We start from the raw sequence: 20,237 nt of genomic DNA, 5'->3' as shown, positions 1-20,237 counted from the left end.
GATGGCAAGGAAGAGGCTTTTCATGGATCCAGTATTACGGACTCTTACTCACCAAGGCTGACCTAGCTACTTTTGTTGGCTAATCTCTAATGTGTCAGCAACCCCAATCAATGCTCAGCTGCTGACATAGTACCTTCCCTTATGTAGATCAGTTACTGAGTGGTGGCAAGTTGATTACATTAGAACTCTTCCACCCTGGGAGAAGCAAATATTCATGTTGATTGGAATCATCACATATTTTTGTATATTTGTGTATGAATTTGACTTCTGCAAGGTCTTTGTCTTCATTAGGGTATATGGTACACCAACAAAGAATCCCATATAATACCAAGGGCCTTTTATTTTGGCAAAGGAAGAGTTGTAGTGTGCATATGGCCAGGGAATCCATTGATCCTGCCACCAACCCCAGAAGTTGCCAACCTAATCGACTTATCGATTGGCTTAGTCGAAGTGGGCACCAATTTGGAGATGATACCTAGGGAGAATGTGGCCCCATCCTATACAATGTGGTATCTACTCTACATCAATGATGATTTAATGTTTTGTTCATAATAGAAAGAATACATTGGTCCAGGAACAGAAGAGTAGAAGCAGAAGGGAATTCTCTTACTGTCACTCTTAGTGACCCACTTGGGAAATTTGCATTTTCTCCCTGCACAACTCTGTGATCAGTGTGTTTACAATTTCTGGTTTTCAAGAACCAGCACTTTCACTGGAGGATATAACAAAAGTTCCATTATTAGGCAAGAATTGCCATCTGGTCACTTAGGCTTGATTATGCCAATAAACCAGTAGGCAAAAAAGGAGTCACCATTCTTCCATGGATACTTGACCCTGATCATCAGGTGGAGGTAGGGCTGCTGTTACTTTAGGGATGAAGAGAACTGTATGTTTTGCACCCACATAATCCATGGAGCATTTCTTGGTACTCCCCTGCCAAGGGACAAGTACTATAGCAAAAGCCTAACAACAGCCTGGAGACCAGGGCTCGGATCTTTTAGGATTGAAGTTCTGAGTCATCCCACTATGTAAGCGATGTAGGTCAACAGAGGTGTTTGCAGGGAGTGAGAGGAATTTAGAAAAGGTGATAGAGGAGGGAATGATGTGAATCAGTTTCAGCCACCGACACCAGCAGCAGTGTGGGGGCTGAAGTTTGTAAGTTTCCTTGACGAAAGAGGCCAACCGGAATCCACAATTTGCTGTTTCAAGAATGTATTATTATATGAACCAAGTGGATCTGAGGAGTTCAAGGTGTAAACTGAAGTGGCTGTGGTGCTGTGGTGTGTGACCCAGATCCCCTTTTGGGCTGAAGAACTCATCCCTAACTACTGGATAGAGCTCTAGGCTCTCAACTGAGCCCCTAGTTAGGTATTTCTCTTAGCCAAAGACAGTGTCCTCACTCATATTTCCTCTCCTCCCCAAGGTCATCTGTATATGACTGGTCACTACGGAGGTATGACTGTCTGGCCTTCTTGCCTCAACAAATCTGAAGGGCCATTTCAAATCTAAAACTTCCTCTAGGGTCATTTGTGGCCTCTGTTATCACTTCATGTGGTTTAAATTCTCCCTCTGCCAAATCCTACTGTCCTTATCCATGATACTAAGGAGGGCACTCGCTACTAAACCACCTGCATGCATATGTATCAAAGTCTCAGAGACTGATTGCTAGGGAACCCCACCTATGACAAAAGTTGGGGCAAAGCCTAAGCTATTGTATCAAAGAGACCTAAGCATTAAACAGCTTTCATAAGAGAGAATGCCATTTCTCTCTGATGCAACAGTCTGGATGGTTTAGGCTCACAGGCAACTCTGCTGCATGAGGTTATTCAAGAACCCAGGCTCCCTTTTCCTCATTGATCCGCTTCTTCTTTGAGTGTTACCTCATTTGATTGATTGAAGTTTTCCCATTATGTTCCCACCTATGGGAAAAGGAAAAGATCATAGGAGGAGAAAATGTCCATTGCTCTAAAGCTCACCCTTTTGGCTCACATTGGGATAACTTAGTCCTAGATATAGAGGATATTAGAAAATACAGTCTCTAACGTGCACACCTAGCCTCAACTCTGTTATTATAGAAGAAGGAGAACAGATTTTGATGGGCAACACTTCCAGCCAAGCAGAGGAGGCTAAGGTAGAGGGCAGAACTCACTTCATGTATAAACAGTGCTAAGCTAGGGTGTTGAAATATTCTTCTGAAAATTGTGGGGCACCATTGAGTAGGACAGGAATTAAACAGTGAATCATTTATAAGAGAGAATATTATTGTGAGGCCAGCCAAGCAACGATATGACTTTTTGTGTGGAAATGCTGTTTTGTCACAGTATCTTCCATAACAGATGTGATCTCTAGTTTGAAAATGGGCAATGTTTCTGATCCCTGTTTTCTCCTCACAAAGAGAAAAGATCTCAGGGAAAAAATGAATGCTGTTTCTTCCAAAAAAACTATGGATGAGTTGTTCTCAACCTTTCCTTGAAAGAAGAATTATCGGAGTAGTCTCCTCCTTCCCCCTCCCCAAAATGCAGGGACAGGGCCTCAGGATGAGACTTTGTGTGTTACAAAAAGTAGAGCACCATCTAGTAATATTGACTGCAATAGTAATTGCGTTTTTTGCATTGTTGGAAGTTTGCTTTTGACATTGGAATACATTCTTAAATAAATGTGGTTATGTTATATATCATTTTAATGGACATTTTCCCCTATGTTTTTCTTGCTAATGACTTATTACTTGCTGTTTATTTTAGACTATGGCAATGATGTTAGACAGAAAGCTAATTTGAGCAATTTTCTTGAGTTCAAAATGGGTAGTAAATCAGTGAAGACAACTCACGACATCAACAATGCGTTTAGCCCAGGAGCTGTTAATGAATGTACAATGCAGTGGTGGTTCAAGAAGTTTTGTAAAGGAGGTTGGGCATGGTGTCTCACACCTGTAATCCCAGCACTTTGGGAGGCCGAGGCGGGAGGATCACTTGGGGCCAGGAGTTCAAGACCAGCCTGGCCAACATGGCAAAAACCCATCTTTAATAAAAATGCAAAAATTAACTAGGCCTGATTATGCGCACCTGCAATCCCAGCCTCTTGGGAGTCTGAGGCAAGAGAATCGTTTGAACCCAGGAGGCGGAGGTTGCAGTGAGCTGAGATCAGGCCACTGCACTCAGGCCTGGGTGACAGAGCAAGACGGTGTCTCAAAAACAAAAACAAACAAACAAACAAACAAAAAACAAAAAAAAGTTTTGCAAAGGAGACAAGAGCCTTGAAGATGAGTAGCATGGTGGCTGGCCATCCGAAGTTGACAACGACCATTTGAGAGCAATCATCGAAGCTGATCTTCTTCTTCTTTTTATTATTATTATTATTATACTTTAAGTTTTAGGGTACATGTGTACAACATGCAGGTTTGTTACATATGTATACATGTGCCATGTTGGTGTGCTGCACCCATTAACTCGTCATTTAGCATTAGGTATACCTCCTAATGCTGTCCCTCCCCCCTCCCCCCACCCCACAACAGTCCCTGGTGTGTGATGTTCCCCTTCCTGTGTCCATGTGTTCTCATTGTTTAATTCCCACCTATGAGTGAGAACATGCGGTGTTTGGTATTTTGTCCTTGCGATAGTTTGCTGAGAATGATGGTTTCCACTTTCATCCATGTCCCTACAAAGGACATGAACTCATCATTTTTTATGGCTGCATAGTATTCCATGATGGACATGTGCCACATTTTCTTAATCCAGTCTATCATTGTTGGACATTTGGGTTGGTTCCAAGTCTCTGCTATTGTGAATAGTGCCGCAATAAACATACGTGTGCATGTGTCTTTATAGCAGCATGATTTATTTATTTATTTATTTATTTATTTATTTTTTTAATTTTATTTTATTTTTTATTTTATTTTTATTATACTTTAGGGTTTTAGGGTACATGTGCACAATGTGCAGGTTTGTTACATATGTATCCATGTGCCATGTTGATTTCCTGCACCCATTAACTCGTCACTTAGCATTAGATGTATCTCCTAATGCTGTCCCTCCCCCCTCCCCCCACCCCACAACAGTCCCCGGAGTGTGATGTTCCCCCTTCCTGTGTCCATGAGTTCTCATTGTTCAATTCCCACCTATGAGTGAGAACATGCGGTGTTTGGTTTTTTGTCCTTGCAATAGTTTACTGAGAATGATGTTTTCCAGTTTCATCCATGTCCCTACAAAGGACACGAACTCATCATTTTTTATGGCTGCATAGTATTCCATGGTGTATATGTGCCACATTTTCTTAATCCAGTCTATCTTTGTTGGACATTTGGGTTGGTTCCAACTCTTTGCTATTGTGAATAGTGCTGCAATAAACATACGTGTGCATGTGTCTTTAGAGCAGCCTGATTTATAGTCCTTTGGGTATATACCCAGTAATGGGATGGCTGGGTCAAATGGTATTTCTAGTTCTAGATCCCTGAGGAATCGCCACACTGACTTCCACAATGGTTGAACTAGTTTACAGTCCCACCAACAGTGTAAAAGTGTTCCTATTTCTCCACATCCTCTCCAGCACCTGTTGTTTCCTGATTTTTTAATGATGGCCATTCTAACTGGTGTGAGATGGTATCTCACTGTGGTTTTGATTTGCATTTCTCTGATGGCCAGTGATGATGAGCATTTCTTCATGTGTTTTTTGGCTGCATAAATGTCTTCTTTTGAGAAGTGTCTGTTCAGGTCCTTTGCCCGCTTTTTGATGGGCTTGTTTGTTTTTTTCTTGTAAATTTGTTTGAGTTCATTGTAGATTCTGGATATTAGCCCTTTGTCAGATGAGTAGGTTGCAAAAATTTTCTCCCATTCTGTAGGTTGCCTGTTCACTCTGATGATAGTTTCTTTTGCTGTGCAGAAGCTCTTTAGTTTAATTAGATCCCATTTGTCGATTTTGGCTTTTGTTGCCATTGCTTTTGGTGTTTTAGACATGAAGTCCTTGCCCATGCCTATGTCCTGAATGGTATTGCCTAGGTTTTCTTGTAGGATTTTAATGGTTCTAGGTCTAACATATAAGTCTTTAATCCATCTTGAATTAATTTTTGTATAAGGTGTAAGGAAGGGATCCAGTTTCAGCTTTCTACATATGGGTAGCCAGTTTTCCCAGCACCATTTATTAAATAGGGAATCCTTTCCCCATTTCTTGTTTTTGTCAGGTTTGTCAAAGATCAGATAGTTGTAGCTATGCAGTATCATTTCTGAGGGCTCTGTTCTGTTTCATTGGTCTATGTCTCTGTTGTGGTACCAGTACCATGCTGTTTTGGTTACTGTAGCCTTGTAGTATAGTTTAAAGTCAGGTAGCGTGATGCCTCCAGCTTTGTTCTTTTGGCTTAGGATTGACTTGGCGATGCGGGCTCTTTTTTGGTTCCATATGAACTTTAAAGTAGTTTTTTCCAATTCTGTGAAGAAAGTCATTGGTAGCTTGATGGGGATGGCATTGAATCTATAAATTACCTTGGGCAGTATGGCCATTTTCACAATATTGATTCTTCCAACCCATGAGCATGGAATGTTCTTCCATTTGTTTGTATCCTCTTTTATTTCACTGAGCAGTGGTTTGTAGTTCTCCTTGAAGAGGTCCTTCACATCCCTTGTAAGTTGGATTCCTAGGTATTTTATTTTCTTTGAAGCAATTGTGAATGGGAGTTCACTCATGATTTGGCTCTCTGTTTGTCTGTGATTGGTGTACAAGAATGCTTGTGATTTTTGTACATTAATTTTGTATCCTGAGACTTTGCTGAAGTTGCTAATCAGCTTAAGGAGATTTTGGGCTGAGACAATGGGGTTTTCTAGATATACAATCATGTCATCTGCAAACAGGGACAATTTGACTTCCTCTTTTCCTAATTGAATACCCTTTATTTCCTTCTCCTGCCTGATTGCTCTGGCCAGAACTTCCAGCACTATGTTGAATAGGAGTGGTGAGAGAGGGCATCCCTGTCTTGTGCCAGTTTTCAGAGGGAATGCTTCCAGTTTTTGCCCATTCAGTATGATATTGGCTGTGGGTTTGTCGTAGATAGCTCTTATTATTTTGAGATACGTCCCATCAATACCTAATTTATTGAGAGTTTTTAGCATGAAGGGTTGTTGAATTTTGTCAAAGGCCTTTTCTGCATCTATTGAGATAATCATGTGGTTTTTGTCTTTGGTTCTGTTTATGTGCTGGATTACATTTATTGATTTGCGTATGTTGAACCAGCCTTGCATCCCAGGGATGAAGCCCACTTGATCACGGATGGGTAAGCTTTTTGATGTGTTGCTGGATTCGGTTTGCCATTATTTTATTAGGATGTTTACATCAATGTTCATCAAAGATATTGGTCTAAAATTCTCTTTTTTGTTGTGTCCCTGCCAGGCTTTGGTATCAGGATGATGCTGGCCTCATAAAATGAGTTAGGGAGGATTCTCTCTTTTTCTATTGATTGGAATACTTTCAGAAGGAATGGTACCAGCTCTTCCTTGTACCTCTGGTAGAATTTGACTGTGAATCCATCTGGTCCTGGACTTTTTTTGGTTGGTAAGCTATTAATTATTGCCTCAATTTCAGAGCCTGTTATTGGTCTATTCAGAGATTCAACTTCTTCCTGGTTTAGTCTTGGGAGAGTGTACATGTCGAGGTATTTATCCATTTCTTCTAGATTTTCTAGTTTATTTGCATAGAGGTGTTTATAGTATTCTCTGATGGTAGTTTGTATTTCTGTGGGATGGGTGGTGATATCCCCTTTGTCATTTTTTATTGCGTCTATTTGATTCTTCTCTCTTTTCTTTTTATTAGTCTTGCTAGTGGTCTATCAATTCTGTTGATCTTTTCAAAAAGCCAGCTCCTGGATTCATTGATTTTTTGAAGGGCTTTTTGTGTCTCTATTTCCTTCAGTTCTGCTCTGATCTTAGTTATTTCTTGCCTTCTGCTAGCTTTTGAATGTGTTTGCTCTTGCTTCTCTAGTTCTTTTAATTGTGATGTTAGGGTGTCAATTTTAGATCTTCCCTGCTTTCTCTTGTGGGCATTTAGTGCTATAAATTTCCCTCTACACACTGCTTTGAATGTGTCCCAGAGATTCTGGTATGTTGTGTCTTTGTTCTCGTTGGTTTCAAAGAACATCTTTATTTCTGCCTTCATTTCGTTATGTACCCAGTTGTCATTCATGAGCAGGTCGTTCAGTTTCCATGTAGTTGAGCGGTTTTCAGTGAGTTTCTTAATCCTGAGTTCTAGTTTGTTTGCACTGTGGTCTGAGAGACAGTTTGTTATAATTTCTGTTCTTTTACATTTGCTGAGGAGTGCTTTACTTCCAACTATGTGGTCAATTTTGGAATAGGTGTGGTGTGGTGCTGAAAAGAATGTATATTCTGTTGACTTGGGGTGTAGAGTTCTGTAGATGTCTATTAGGTCCACTTGTTGCAGAGCTGAGTTCAATTCCTGGATATCCTTGTTAACTTTCTGTCTCGTTGATCTGTCTAATGTTGACAGTGGGGTGTTAAAGACTTCCATTATTATTGTGTGGGAGTCTAAGTCTATTTGTACATCCCTAAGGACTTGCTTTATGAATCTGGGTGCTCCTGTATTGGGTGCATATATATTTAGGATAGTTAGTTCTTCTTGTTGAATTGATCCCTTTACCATTATGTAATGGCCTTCTTTATCTGTTTTGATCTTTGTTGGTTTAAAGTCTGTTTTATCTGAGACTAGGATTGCAACCTCTGCCTTTTTTTGTTTCCCATTTGCTTGGTAGATCTTCCTCCGTCCCTTTATTTTAAGCCTATGTGTGTCTCTGCATGTGAGATGGGTTTCCTGAATACAGCACACTGATGGGTCTTGACTCTTTATCCAGTTTGCCAGTCTGTGCCTTTTAATTGGAGCATTTAGCCCATTTACATTTAAGGTTGGTATTGTTATGTGTGAATTTGATCCTGTCATTATGATGTTAGCTGGTTATTTTGCTCGTTAGTTGATGCAGTTTCTTCCTAGCCTCGATGGTCATTACAATTTGGCATGTTTTTGCAGTGGCTGGTACCAGTTGTTCCTTTCCATGTTTAGTGCTTCCTTCAGGAGCTCTTTTAGGGCAGACCTGGTGGTGACAAAATCTCTCAGCATTTGCTTGTCTGTAAAGGATTTTATTTCTCCTTCACTTATGAAGCTTAGTTTGGCTGGATATGAAATTCTGGGTTGAAAATTCTTTTCTTTAAGAATGTTGAATATTGGCCCCCAGTCTCTTCTGGCTTGCAGAGTTTCTGCTGAGAGATCAGCTGTTAGTCTGATGGGCTTCCCTTTGTGGGTAACCCAACCTTTCTCTCTGGCTGCCCTTAACATTTTTTCCTTCATTTCAACTTTGGTGAATCTGACAATTATGTGTCTTGGAGTTGCTCTTCTCGAGGAGTATCTTTGTGGCGTTCTCTGTATTTCCTGAATTTGAATGTTGGCCTGCCTTGCTAGATTGGGGAAGTTCTCCTGGATAATATCCTGCAGAGTGTTTTCCAACTTGGTTCCATTCTCCCTGTCACTTTCAGGTACACCAATCAGACGTAGATTTGGTCTTTTCACATAGTCCCATATTTCTTGGAGGCTTTGTTCATTTCTTTTTATTCTTTTTTCTCTAAACTTCCCTTCTCGCTTCATTTCATTCATTTCATCTTCCATCACTGATATTCTTTCTTCCAGTTGATTGCATCAGTTACTGAGTCTTGTGCATTCATCACGTAGTTCTCATGCCATGGTTTTCAGCTCCATCAGGTTCATTAAGGACTTCTCTGCATTGATTATTCTAGTTATCCGTTTGTCTAATTTTTTTTCAAAGTTTTTAACTTCTTTGCCATTGGTTCGAACTTCCTCCTTTAGCTCAGAGTAGTTTGATCTTCTGAGGCCTTCCTCTCTCAACTCATCAAAGTCATTCTCCATCCAGCTTTGTTCCGTTGCTGGTGAGGAGCTGTGCTCCTTTGGAGGAGGAGAGGTGCTCTGATTTTTAGAGTTTCCAGTTTTTCTGCTCTGTTTTTTCCCCATCTTTGTGATTTAATCTACTTTTGGTCTTTGATGGTCATGACATACAGATGGGTTTTTGGTGTGGATGTCCTTCCTGTTTGTTAGTTTTCCTTCTAACAGTCAGGACCCTCAGCTGCAGGTCTGTTGGAGTTTACTGGAGGTCCACTCCAGACCCTGTTTGCCTGGGTATCAGCAGTGGTGGCTACAGAGCAGCGGATACTGGTGAACCGCAAATGCTGCTGCCTGATCGTTCCTCTGGAAGTTTTGTCTCAGAGGATTACCCGGCCGTGTGAGGTGTCAGTCTGCCCCTACTGTGGGGTGCCTCCCAGTTAGGCTACTCGGGGGTCAGGGGCCCACTTGAGGAGGCAGTCTGCCTGTTCTCAGATCTCAATCTGCGTGCTGAGGGAACCACTACTCTCTTCAAAGCTGTCGAAGCTGATCTTCTTACAACTACATGAGAAGTTGCTGAGGAACTCAACGTCAGCCATTCTACAGTCATTCAGCATTTGAAGCAAATTGGCAAGGTGAAAAAGCTTGATAAGTGGGTGCCTTGTGAGCTGAGCGAAGATTTAAAAAAATTCATCATTTTGAACTGTCATCTTCTCCTATTCTATGGAAAAACAATGAACTCTTTCTCGATTGGATTGTGACATGCAACAAAAAGTGGATTTTATGCAACAACCGGTGATGACCAGCTCAGCAGTTGGACTGAGAAGAAGCTCCAAAGCACTTGTCACAGCCAAACTTGCACCAAAAAAAAAAGGTCATGGTCACTGTTTGGTGGTCTGCTGTTGGTCTCATCCACTACAGCTTTCTGGATCTCGACAAAACCATTACATATGAGAAGTATGCTCAGCAAATTGATGAGATGCACCAAAAACTGCAATGCCTGTACCCAGCATTGGTCAACAGAAAAGGCCCAATTTTTCTCCACGACAATGCCCAACCGCACGTCGTACAACCAATGCTTCAAAAGTGGAACGAATTGGGCTATGAAGTTTTGCTTCAACCAAATTGAAGGGGTCAAATTCACCTGACCTCTCCCCAACCATTTACCACTTCTTCAAGCATCTCAACAACTTTTTGCAGAGAAAACACTTCTGCAACCAGCAGGATGCAAAAAATGGTTTCTAAGAGTTCATCCAATCCCAAAGCATGGATTTTTATGCTGCGGAAATAAACCTATTTCTTGTTGGCAAAAATGTGTTGACTGTAATTGTTCCTATTTCAATTCAAAGTTGTATTTGAGCCTAGTTATAATGATTTAAAATTCAAGGCCTGAAACCGCAATTATTTTTGCATCAACCTAATATACGCGGGTGTGTGGAAGAAAGAGTGTTGGAGTCATTTGCGTCCAGTCAACAGACTGTGCTTGGCTCAGCCTTGGCTCTGCCTCTAGATTTATGACTTTTCTCAAATTGCTTGGCTTCTCTGGAATTTACTTCTAAATTAGGACATTTGACAAAATAATCTAGAAGTTTCCCTTCAGCTTAAAGGCTTAACTTACTCTGAATAGGTCTTGAAACTGAAGTTTGGAATCAGCTAGAGTTAGAGCCCAAGAAATGTTTGTTGAATTTAATTAAATTTCTGATTTTTATTTTAGCAAAGTAAATCATTGCTTCACCCTCAGCCCACATGGGAAAACCACCCCTAACATTATAACAGCAGTAACAACAACAAATATCTACATGAGCTTTCTACAACCTCTGATGAATTATCTAAGTGAGTAGATGAGCTTGCTTTTTATCTGCCTGTTCCAGATGCAGATTTCACTGAACGATGAGTGAAGGGGAAATTCCAAGAGAAGGCCCCTGCACGGCCCATGGCCTCCTGGAGTCTATCTCATATATCACAAAGGTGGAGAGATAAAGAGGACACAATGGAACATCTAATGTTCTCTTTTCCTCATGGTATTTTGATGTCTATGGGAAAAGAATTATGAGAGATTGCCCATTTAAACTAGAGCACGCCAGGTCTCTCGGGGTTGGCATTCAGTTTGGGCAGTGAAGCACATTCTCAGTTTCATGCAGCTGGCTTGGGAGTGGCAGACACATTTGCACTATTCTGGGCCTGGTTCAGAGAGGAAGATCACTGGTTACTGTCTGTGACTGCAGCAGCTTAGGGAGCCAGTGAAGACGGGGTGAGGGGCTGAGGCAGAATGCAATTCACTGAGCTGAAAATTCACCAGAACACTAAGGCTCATATTGGCAAAAAAGAACCACGTGACCTCCTGCAACCACTTCTGACCCCGACCCTTCATTTTCTAGATCTTAGAAAAATAAAGTAGCACCTGCAGGACGCTCAGTCTTGAGTGACTTTAATAAACCCAAGCTGTCGGCTGAAGGGCAAGAATCATATATTTGTGATTAGAATCAATGAGCAGCAAGGCTTGTACACAAACTGGCAATACTTTGATGGCAAATCCTTCCTTTTCAGATATTTTTGAAAGGCTAATTTACTTATAAATTTTAATTTCCCCCAGATTAGTGGTCATGTCAGCACTTAAAATGCTGGCAGGGGGAAAAGTCAGTATCATGTTTGTCTTTAAAAGGGGAGACATAGGACACCTGGCCCCTGTTAATACAGGGACACTATACAAGAGTAAACTACGGTACAATACAGTTCTTATTCTGAATTGGAATCCATCTGTACTCTATAGTAGGAAGACAAAAGGGGATTGTTAGCACTTAAGGCACCTTGACACAGTTGTACCGTTTGACTCTTTTATTAATTGCCCCATCTGCTAAGTGAGAGCTCTCTGACACAGGTTGGTGCAGAACTCTTAAAGCCCTTAGTCTGCTTCCTATTGGTTCCACATGTGTTTGTATTTGTTCTCAGTAGGCAGAGATTCCAGAGAGAAAATGAACCGCTGCAGATCGATTGCAGTATCAGTCATGCAGAAGACATGGTGAAGTGTGCCATTTGATTTTGATCTAGTTTTAACCCTTGAGAGACGGTTGCCCTGGTTCCCTTGGCTTTTGTTTGCCTGGGTTTTTGTTTTAAGGCTCAGATGCTAATAGTGGGACAGAAAAGGCAGTACAATGCCCTCATTTTAGGAAATGGAGCATTTCTCCTTTAAGTCATCCAGTCCTCAAAAATCTTTTGTCTCTGTCTCGGACAGAGCAACAGAAAAACCAGAAAGCATTAATGTGGGGGAGGTGTGTGTGTGTGTGTGTGCGTGCGTGTGCACGTGTGTGCACGTGTGCATGCACGCCTGTGTGTGTGTGTGTGTGTTATTGCTGCTGTGAAAAGATATGCTCTGTTTATGTAGCCAATGATAATTTCCAGCAAAAGTACATTGACAGTGCCGGCAGTCTGGGCCTAAAATGACAAAAGACAGACCAACCAAAGTTAAGAGTTTACTTAGGCAATCATTCTCCCTGGTATGATTTGTCTTTGTCTTTTCCTTTTTATTTTGTTTTAAGGAGATTCAATGAGATTGAGCTAAGGATGTGGTGTCTATTTAAGCCTCAGTTTTGCAATTTCCGCATTTAGCCTGGATTATGTTACAGCCAACGCATGCTGGGATATTTTTCTATGTACAATTTGGAGATAAAAGAGAGAAACAGGAAAGGTGTGGCGTCTCCTCACAAAGTTCCTTTATGATGGACTCTGGGGCTAGTGGTTGTATGGTTTTGTGTGTGTGTGTGTGTATGTGTGTGAGAGAGAGAGAGAGACAGAGAGACAGAGTGATAGAGAGATAGAGTGACAGAGATAGTGAGAGAAGTAGGAAAAGATTAAAAGTCTTGGGCCACCAAACAAAGCTCTTGCCTCTTGACGATGTCCTTTATCTTCTCACTAAGGATATCTGAGTTCTCTGTTCTGTTTTCTGAAACTCCAGGAACCTAAAACTGGAGATGATGGGGACAGGGCTGAGGCCTGGTCTCACTATACAGTGGAGAGCCTAAGGTTCAGGAATTACTTAGTACAATGTTTTTGTCAGCCCCTGAAATCGCATTTTCTGCCACATGTCTATCTTTAAGACTCCACACCCTGCTCTGCTGATACAAGCAGGCCTGTCTGTCTCTTTCCTGTAAAGGAACACTGAATCCCTTGGGACTCTTGGTATTGGGGGCAATAGAAAACATAGTCCAATTGGCTTCCATAAAATGTGTTTTATGAGTTCACATAAATGTGTGGGGTAGGGGTGGAGCTGACTTTGGACATGGCTGAATTCAGTGACTCCAAATTTTCTCTGCTCTTCTAAGTCTGGCTTCATTCTCAGACTCCATATGGTGGCATGATGGCTGAATTAATCCCCTCCAATTTCATGTCCTGGTGGAAAGAGAACCTGTCTTTCACCTAGTAGCTCAAGAAAATGTCTTAGTGGGTCTGGCTTAGATTGATTTACATGTGCAACAATGAATCAATCCCTGTGGCCAGGGGAATGAAATACTCTGTCCAGGACTAAAACCATCCTATTCCTAAAACTGGGGTAGAAGTCAGTCTGAAGTTCATGGGTTAACGTTTGGGAGAAGGTGGTTTCTAAGAGAAAAGTCTGGGTGCTGTTATTAAAAGAAAGAGGAAGCAGAGGCTGGCCATCCAAAGAACAGTCCAAAAATTATCCACTGCAAGAGTCTTACAAGCTCAAAAGAAACAAAATAACCTTGTCAGTTCCATAAAGTCTCTCTCTCTCTCTCTCTCTCTCTCTCTGTGTGTGTGTGTGTGTGTGTGTATTGGCAAGGACACTGATTAAACACACTGCCTTCAGGGTCAGATATCCTGGGATCATATCCTAACTCTTGAAGTTACTAACTTTTTGAATTTTTTATAGGTTCCTTAAAATTTTGGACTGATTTATATTTATGCTATAAAGATTTAAGGTAGGGTTAACTCAGCACAAGCAATTTATTAATAATCTCATTTGTTTATTCTTGCCTACTCCTGCCATACATAAAAATAACATTTCATGATAATTAAGCAATTGCTTATAAACAATTGATGTTTTAAACATCAACTCTTACACAACTCTCAAGATACTAGCTGTCAGCATCAGGTAGTATCTTGAGAGCTGTACAAAATTTTACGTTCCTAAGTTACCCTCTGTGTTTCAGAAGGCTGAACTGCTTTTTCTTATGTAATATATATTCTCTACTGTCACAGACTCTTCTTGGGAGAATAAGTTTTGCTTAAGTGTACCCAGAATGACTGTGTCTCTATGAAGGATGAGATGACTTGTCTTTTCAGTGAAAACATCTTTTGCTGCATTAAGCTTGTGCCCCACTGCAGGAATCTGTTAGTCCACAAAACTTTCACCTTCCCACAAATGTTTCAACAGCTGGGATGCAAAGTCTCACTCAGAGACAAATGTGCACACCACATTTACAGTCTGAAATTCAATCTTCTAGCATCACTTGATTAGAATCAACATTAAGTGCATTGTAATTCTTTTCATTTAAATAGCAGCCAGTAAATTTATACCATAACCCATCCCCTATCCCAATAGCATATTCAAAAAGTTTTAGTTAATGTCATTTTAACCAGTTGACGTCTAAATGTTTACCAAATTTTTCAGGTGCTCAGGGCATGTAGAGTACCCCAGTATTTACAAGGCTATGCAAGTACACACACACACACACACACACACACACACACACAGCAAGTCATACTTTCTTTGTGGTAATTAGGAACATGTTTCTGATTATTTTCTTTAAAAAGTATTTCAAGGCCAGGTGCAGTGGCTCACGTCTGCAATCCCAGCACTTTGGGAGGCTGAGGTCCGGAGATCGAGATCACCCTCGCTAACACGGTGAAACCCCTTCTCTACTAAAAATACAAAAAAATTAGCCGGGTGTGGTGGCGGGCACCTGTAGTCCCAGCTGCTTGGGAGATTGAAGCAGGAGAATGGTGTGAACCCAGGAGGCGGAGGTTGCAGTGAGCCGAGATCATGCCACTGCACTCCAGCCTGGGCGATGGAGTGAGACTCCATCTAAAAAAAAAAAAAAAAAAAGTATTTCAATAGGATTCCCTCTACCTCAAGTACCATCTCCTCTGAGAGCTTATCTCTCTTAATCAATTTGCACAGTGCTTGACATGTAGTTAAAGCTCAATAAATGTGGGCTATGTTCAACTGATTATAGTTATTATGTGACTTTAATTATTAAACAGTACTGTTGATAATGTTAATTCTACTGGGCTCCTTAGTTTTCTAAACTGGGAACCATTATATGTGGCTCTCACCCATATTTGATTAAACCACTCAGGCTATCTCACTGACCCAAAGGGATTGAACACATTATTATTCCTGAAAAATTATCTGCAGTAAGTTCATCTCTTTTGTGGATGTTTACAAACCTTTTTTCCTGAAAGTTCTATATACTCCAGCTAACCTACCTTCTAATGAAATATGTATCCTGAGAAACGAACATTGCTCCCTCCAAACTCTTGCTGAGGACACTTCTGCTTTTCCCAAGTTGCTCTTTTCCTCTTTTTACAGTGAATGTATTATTGTCTAACATACCATATCATTTACTTTACTGATTATATTTATTCTTCTATTATTGGCCTCTCCCTGGCAGAATCTAAGTTCCATGAAGGCAGAAGTTTTGTGTCTTTTGTTTGTTGACTGATGTATACCAGGCATCTTGAGCACCATTTCTTTCTATCCCAAATGACATTTTTTCATTTTGCAGGTTTCAGTTGTACATGTTTGTAGTGTTTCTGGGATAAGAGCAACTTTACTCCAAGTAAGAGAAGGATTGGGAGTGTTGATCTTGGCCAACTTTTTTTATGGCCGTTCTGCTCATACTGTGAATGTCTTCCTACTTGGCTGCATTTTGGAATGGGCAACTAGTGTGACTTGGTACTCATGGGGTTCAAACTATAGAATGAGAAGACCGCGTAATGATTCAGACTCCCTGATGTGTTGGTTGGCTAAGGGGAGGAGTGGGAACTGACTACATAAAAGGGAAAATACTATAGTGTCTTGAATTATCCAGGCTAAAAACTTCTTTCATTTTTGGATATCATCTTTGTCTTCTGTACCTGGGGAGAACCAAATCCTCTGATGCTTCCTTCCCAGAATTTTCCTGCACCAGTTACCAATTTATCAGCTGAGTTGAATGTGACAAAAACTCCAAAATTATGGTTGCTTCATCAAGATAATATTATAGTTCACTTTTTCATAAAAGTAATGCAAAGGTAGAAGGATTGGCATGGTGGCACCATGGGGTCATCACGGATGCAGGCATCTTTCAACACTACTGTATCTAATGTGTTGTTCTTGTCTTCCTGATCCAGGATGGTGGTGGAGGATGTGCCTTTATATCTGTATTTCAGGCTGGAAGTGCTATGAAAGTACAAGGAAATGAGGCAAAAATGCTCCTGTCTAACACTGTTGCTATAATTTAATTGCCAGAACTTAGTCTGATGGCTACTGCTGTCTACAAGGGAGGTCTGGAAATGTAGCTTTTATTCCTGATGGCCCATGTCATCAGAAAATGTTGAGTTTTTTTTTTCTTTTTCTTGTTTGGCACAAAATACAGTCATTTAATAACAAATGCTCCCCCCGCCCTCACCCCATCATAGCACCCTGAGAATCATGGGTCCAACTGTGTGGGAGGGGGCTGTGGAAAGCCAGGGTGAATGGGGACAGCAGGTAAGGGGTTGGGTGGGCCCCTGCACCTCCTGTCACTGGCTCCTGGGAGCACAGAATCAGGCTGGGCACAGAGGCCTCTTCTTTGCCTAGGCACCAGCAGGGCAGCTCCATCCAAGAGAGGCCAGGGCTGCCCACCGGCCCAGTCAGAGAGCATGAGGGGTCAGGGCTGGCTGGAGAAAGGAGGAGGAGAGAAGTGACTGTGTCCATCACACTTAGGTCTTCTGGCCTGCTTCTGCCACGTCCAGCTGCTGGGAGCTGGCCTCAGCCCTGTGAGGGGCCACCAGCGCTCACTCTAGCCTTGCCTTCTTGGCCTTCTTCTCAGACCTCACTGCCTCATCGTGGGCTTCCCGCTTCTCCGCCAGCTTGTTGGCCTCTCGGATTTTTCGCCTCTTGCCAAACATGATCTTCTGGTATAGGTACTTCTCCCGCTTCTTCATCATCATAATGGCCAGGTGCTTGGCCTCGCTCTCCTCCACCTGGGCTTGCCGCTGCTCATTCTCCAGCTTCAAGGTACCTGTCTTCCCCTTCATTTTCTGCTCCTCCAGGGCTGCCAGCTGGGCCTCTTCCTCCTTTTTTGAACCAGTCTCTGCATCTTCTTCCTCCTCCTACTTTTCATTTTCTCCCCCTTCATCACCATCATCTTTGTTGTCGTCGTCCTCTTCCTCCTCCTCTTCTGATGCATACAGGATTCCTGGGTCCTTTCCCTGCTGTAGAGCCAGCAGCCTCAGTTTTTCAGGCGGGACGTGATCTCCTTCCTTCTTGGTCACAAAGGGTGAAAGATGTGGGAGCAGCTGCACCCCAGGGAAGTACTCTGCCATGGGGAGGAGAAGCCTAGCGTTTACCGAGTCAAACACCCACTGGGGCTGCAGGTAGCACCTGCCAATGATGGAGGTCTGCTGCCCAGGCCAGTCGACAATCTGGTGGGTGATGCGGGAGTCCGTGATGTCATAGGTGGCCCCGATGCACAAAGACTTGTCCCAGGACACTTCCCCCCCCAAAACTGATGACCAAGGCCAGGGCCTCACGGGGCACCTCTCGGTTCAGGAAGAACGTTAGGCCCTCAGAAAGCTTCTTGTGCTTCTCCTGCGCCTCCAGCTCCTTCCTGCGGTCTTCCTCCTGCGCTGACATCTCCCAATTGGCAGGAAACTCATCCACCTCGGGCTCCTCCTCTGTGGCAGGCACCACCATGCGGGCCAGGCTGGCACTGAGGGCAGCCATTTTCTCCATGGAGCTCTCAGAGTCCAATGCATGGGTGCCCTCACTGGCCTTTGCTTCTCCTTGGGCCTGACCCTCGAGCTTCAGTGGGTAGTGGAGGTTAAGCCCCTGGTAGAGGCAGAAGTTGACGAAGCCTAGCAGGGTGCTGTAGAACTTGGTGAAGGTGGCCATGACCCTGTAGTCCATGTCTGTTGGGTGGTCATGGGAGAAGGCATAAGTGGTGATTCACACGATGGGCTGTCCCAGGACCTTGACCTGGTAGTAAATGCCTTTGATGGACAGGAAGACCTTGTGGCAGGGCACTAGCAGCGATGATGCAGTGCATGAACTCCATGGTGAATGGTCTGCACATGGCCCTTGGCAGTCCGTAGGAAGGTGGGAAAGAGGAATCACGTTGTCCAGGTCCCGCAGGGCATCAGTGAATGTAGGGTACCGTTCCTTGCTGATGTGGTCAAGTTTGTAGTTGGGCTTATTGTCCTTTAGACGCTCTACAGTGCTTCCACTTGCTCTTCCCATAGGCCTTCAGGAGCTTCCGGACTAACACCTTGTATTCCCAGAACTTGTTGACGATGGGTTCATGGAGGAGAAACCTGATGTCTTTTATAAGGTAAAAAGTTCGGGCTACTGTAGAACCTTTGTTAACCTTCTTCTTGTGTTTGGGTTCATGGGGATAAATGCCCTTCAGAATGCACAGCCGCCTAAAGTCAGCCAGGCTCAGCTGGAGCTTCTTCTGGGCTTTGTTCTGGGTGATGTAGTTGGTGGCTGAGCCTCGTTCATACTTCTTCTTCCCAAGGCCTCCCATGGCTCCACGTTGAGGAGCCAACTAGAGCTGCGCGGACAGACAGCGCCACTTCCTCCCGACGAAGTTTTTATTACTAACAAAGAGAGAGAGAAATTAGTAGGCGGGAAAGTTGCCTTCTCAATTCAAACCACCTTTATGATACTCAGTAACTAAAACCCAAGTTGTTATAATTACTAAGTACCTCAACTTTCTTCTCTGCAAGTTTAGAATGCCAACTTCATTGTTTAGAATGGTATTCTCTTCATTTCTTTCTCTAACTCAAATACTTTAAATAGCTCCCAATTAATAACTGGAAATTTTTCAATTTCACTAGTGGCGTCATATGATAGAAAGAATCAAGCTTAGAAATACCTAAAAATAAGAGTGATGACGTCTCATGATCCTGGGTGTTGGCTGGGTGTTTCCTCTGCCAGTCTCACCCAGTCTTACTGATGCAGCTGCAATTAGCTGGAGGGATGGTGGACTGGAAAATCCCAGATGGATGTAAGTGCCACTCATCTCTGGCAGTATCTGCTGGCTCTTGGCTGCAGCACTGAGGTTCTCCTTCATTCGGCCTCTCATCCTCCAGGAGTCTAGACCAACTGCTTTGTGCTCACAGGGCTGCTGCATTCCCAGTTGACAAAAACTTATGTTGCAAGGTGTCTTAGGTCCTAGCCTTGGCAACCATGCTACTCCTGACACATTTCTATCACAAGTCCAGTCCTGAGTCAAGGGTTGGAGAAATAGTCTACATTTCTGTTTCGAATAAGAGGCAAAGCATATTGAATAGGGGAATGTTTTCTAGGACAGGAAATTGTGGCCATTTTTTGGTAATTCACACTGGTAGCTGCAGGATTTTGGACAAACCACTTAACATGGCTGAAATATCAATTTCCTCATCTGGAAAATAGGGATGGTAATTACCCTGAGAGTATTTCAGAAATAGATGATGTCAGGCTTATAAAGTGCCTAGAGTAAAATGATATTTAGTCAATATTAATTCTACCCTATTCAAGCTTCTCCCAGATCCTGCCATACATCGTCCTGACTCTGTGTGGACCCTGCACTCCAGCTAATCTCTTCATGGTCCTCTGAAGCTACCACTGAAGTTCCCACTTAGTGCTTCTGCCATTCCCTTTAACTGAAATGTTTTTCCTTCCCTTCTTAGTCTAAAAAACTTTATCCATACCTTAGCTTATGACGTCATTTCCTTAATCAATCTTTGCCTCCTCTGGTCACCATGATTTCTTTGTTGCCTAGATTCTAGCAGCCCTTGTAACTTATGCCACAATCTCGCCCTTTGATTATGTGGGTTCCTGTGACTTTTGCATTGCCTTATGGAGTTATTTTCATATTAATACTCTTTACCATTTTAACTGCGTGTCACCAACTATACTATGAAGTTCTAAAGTACGGAGAATGTAGAGAAGAATGGTGAAACAGAAAGAGACTTGAAAGATTAGTCATATGACCCCAGTTTTTTTTTTTTTTTTTTTTTTTGAGACGGAGTCTCGCTCTGTCGCCCAGGCAGGAGTGCAGTGGCGCAATCTCGGCTCACTGCAAGCTCCGCCTCCTGGGTTCACGCCATTCTCCTGCCTCAGCCTCTCCGAGTAGCTGGGACTATAGGCGCCCGCCACCACGCCCGGCTAATTTTTT

At 42.6% G+C, this 20,237-nt stretch overlaps 1 pseudogene; it reads right to left on the bottom strand.

The window, feature by feature from the left end:
- Positions 1 to 16,872: 16,872 nt before the first annotated feature.
- LOC100593866 lies at positions 16,873 to 18,602 on the bottom strand (annotated as a pseudogene).
- Between the last annotated feature and the right edge of the window lie 1,635 nt (positions 18,603 to 20,237).

Source organism: Nomascus leucogenys, chromosome 1a, assembly GCF_006542625.1.
Source record: "Nomascus leucogenys isolate Asia chromosome 1a, Asia_NLE_v1, whole genome shotgun sequence".
NCBI lineage: Eukaryota > Metazoa > Chordata > Mammalia > Primates > Hylobatidae > Nomascus > Nomascus leucogenys.
The sequence above is the reverse complement of the archived record's forward strand: the minus strand, read 5'-3'. Positions and strand labels throughout refer to the sequence as shown.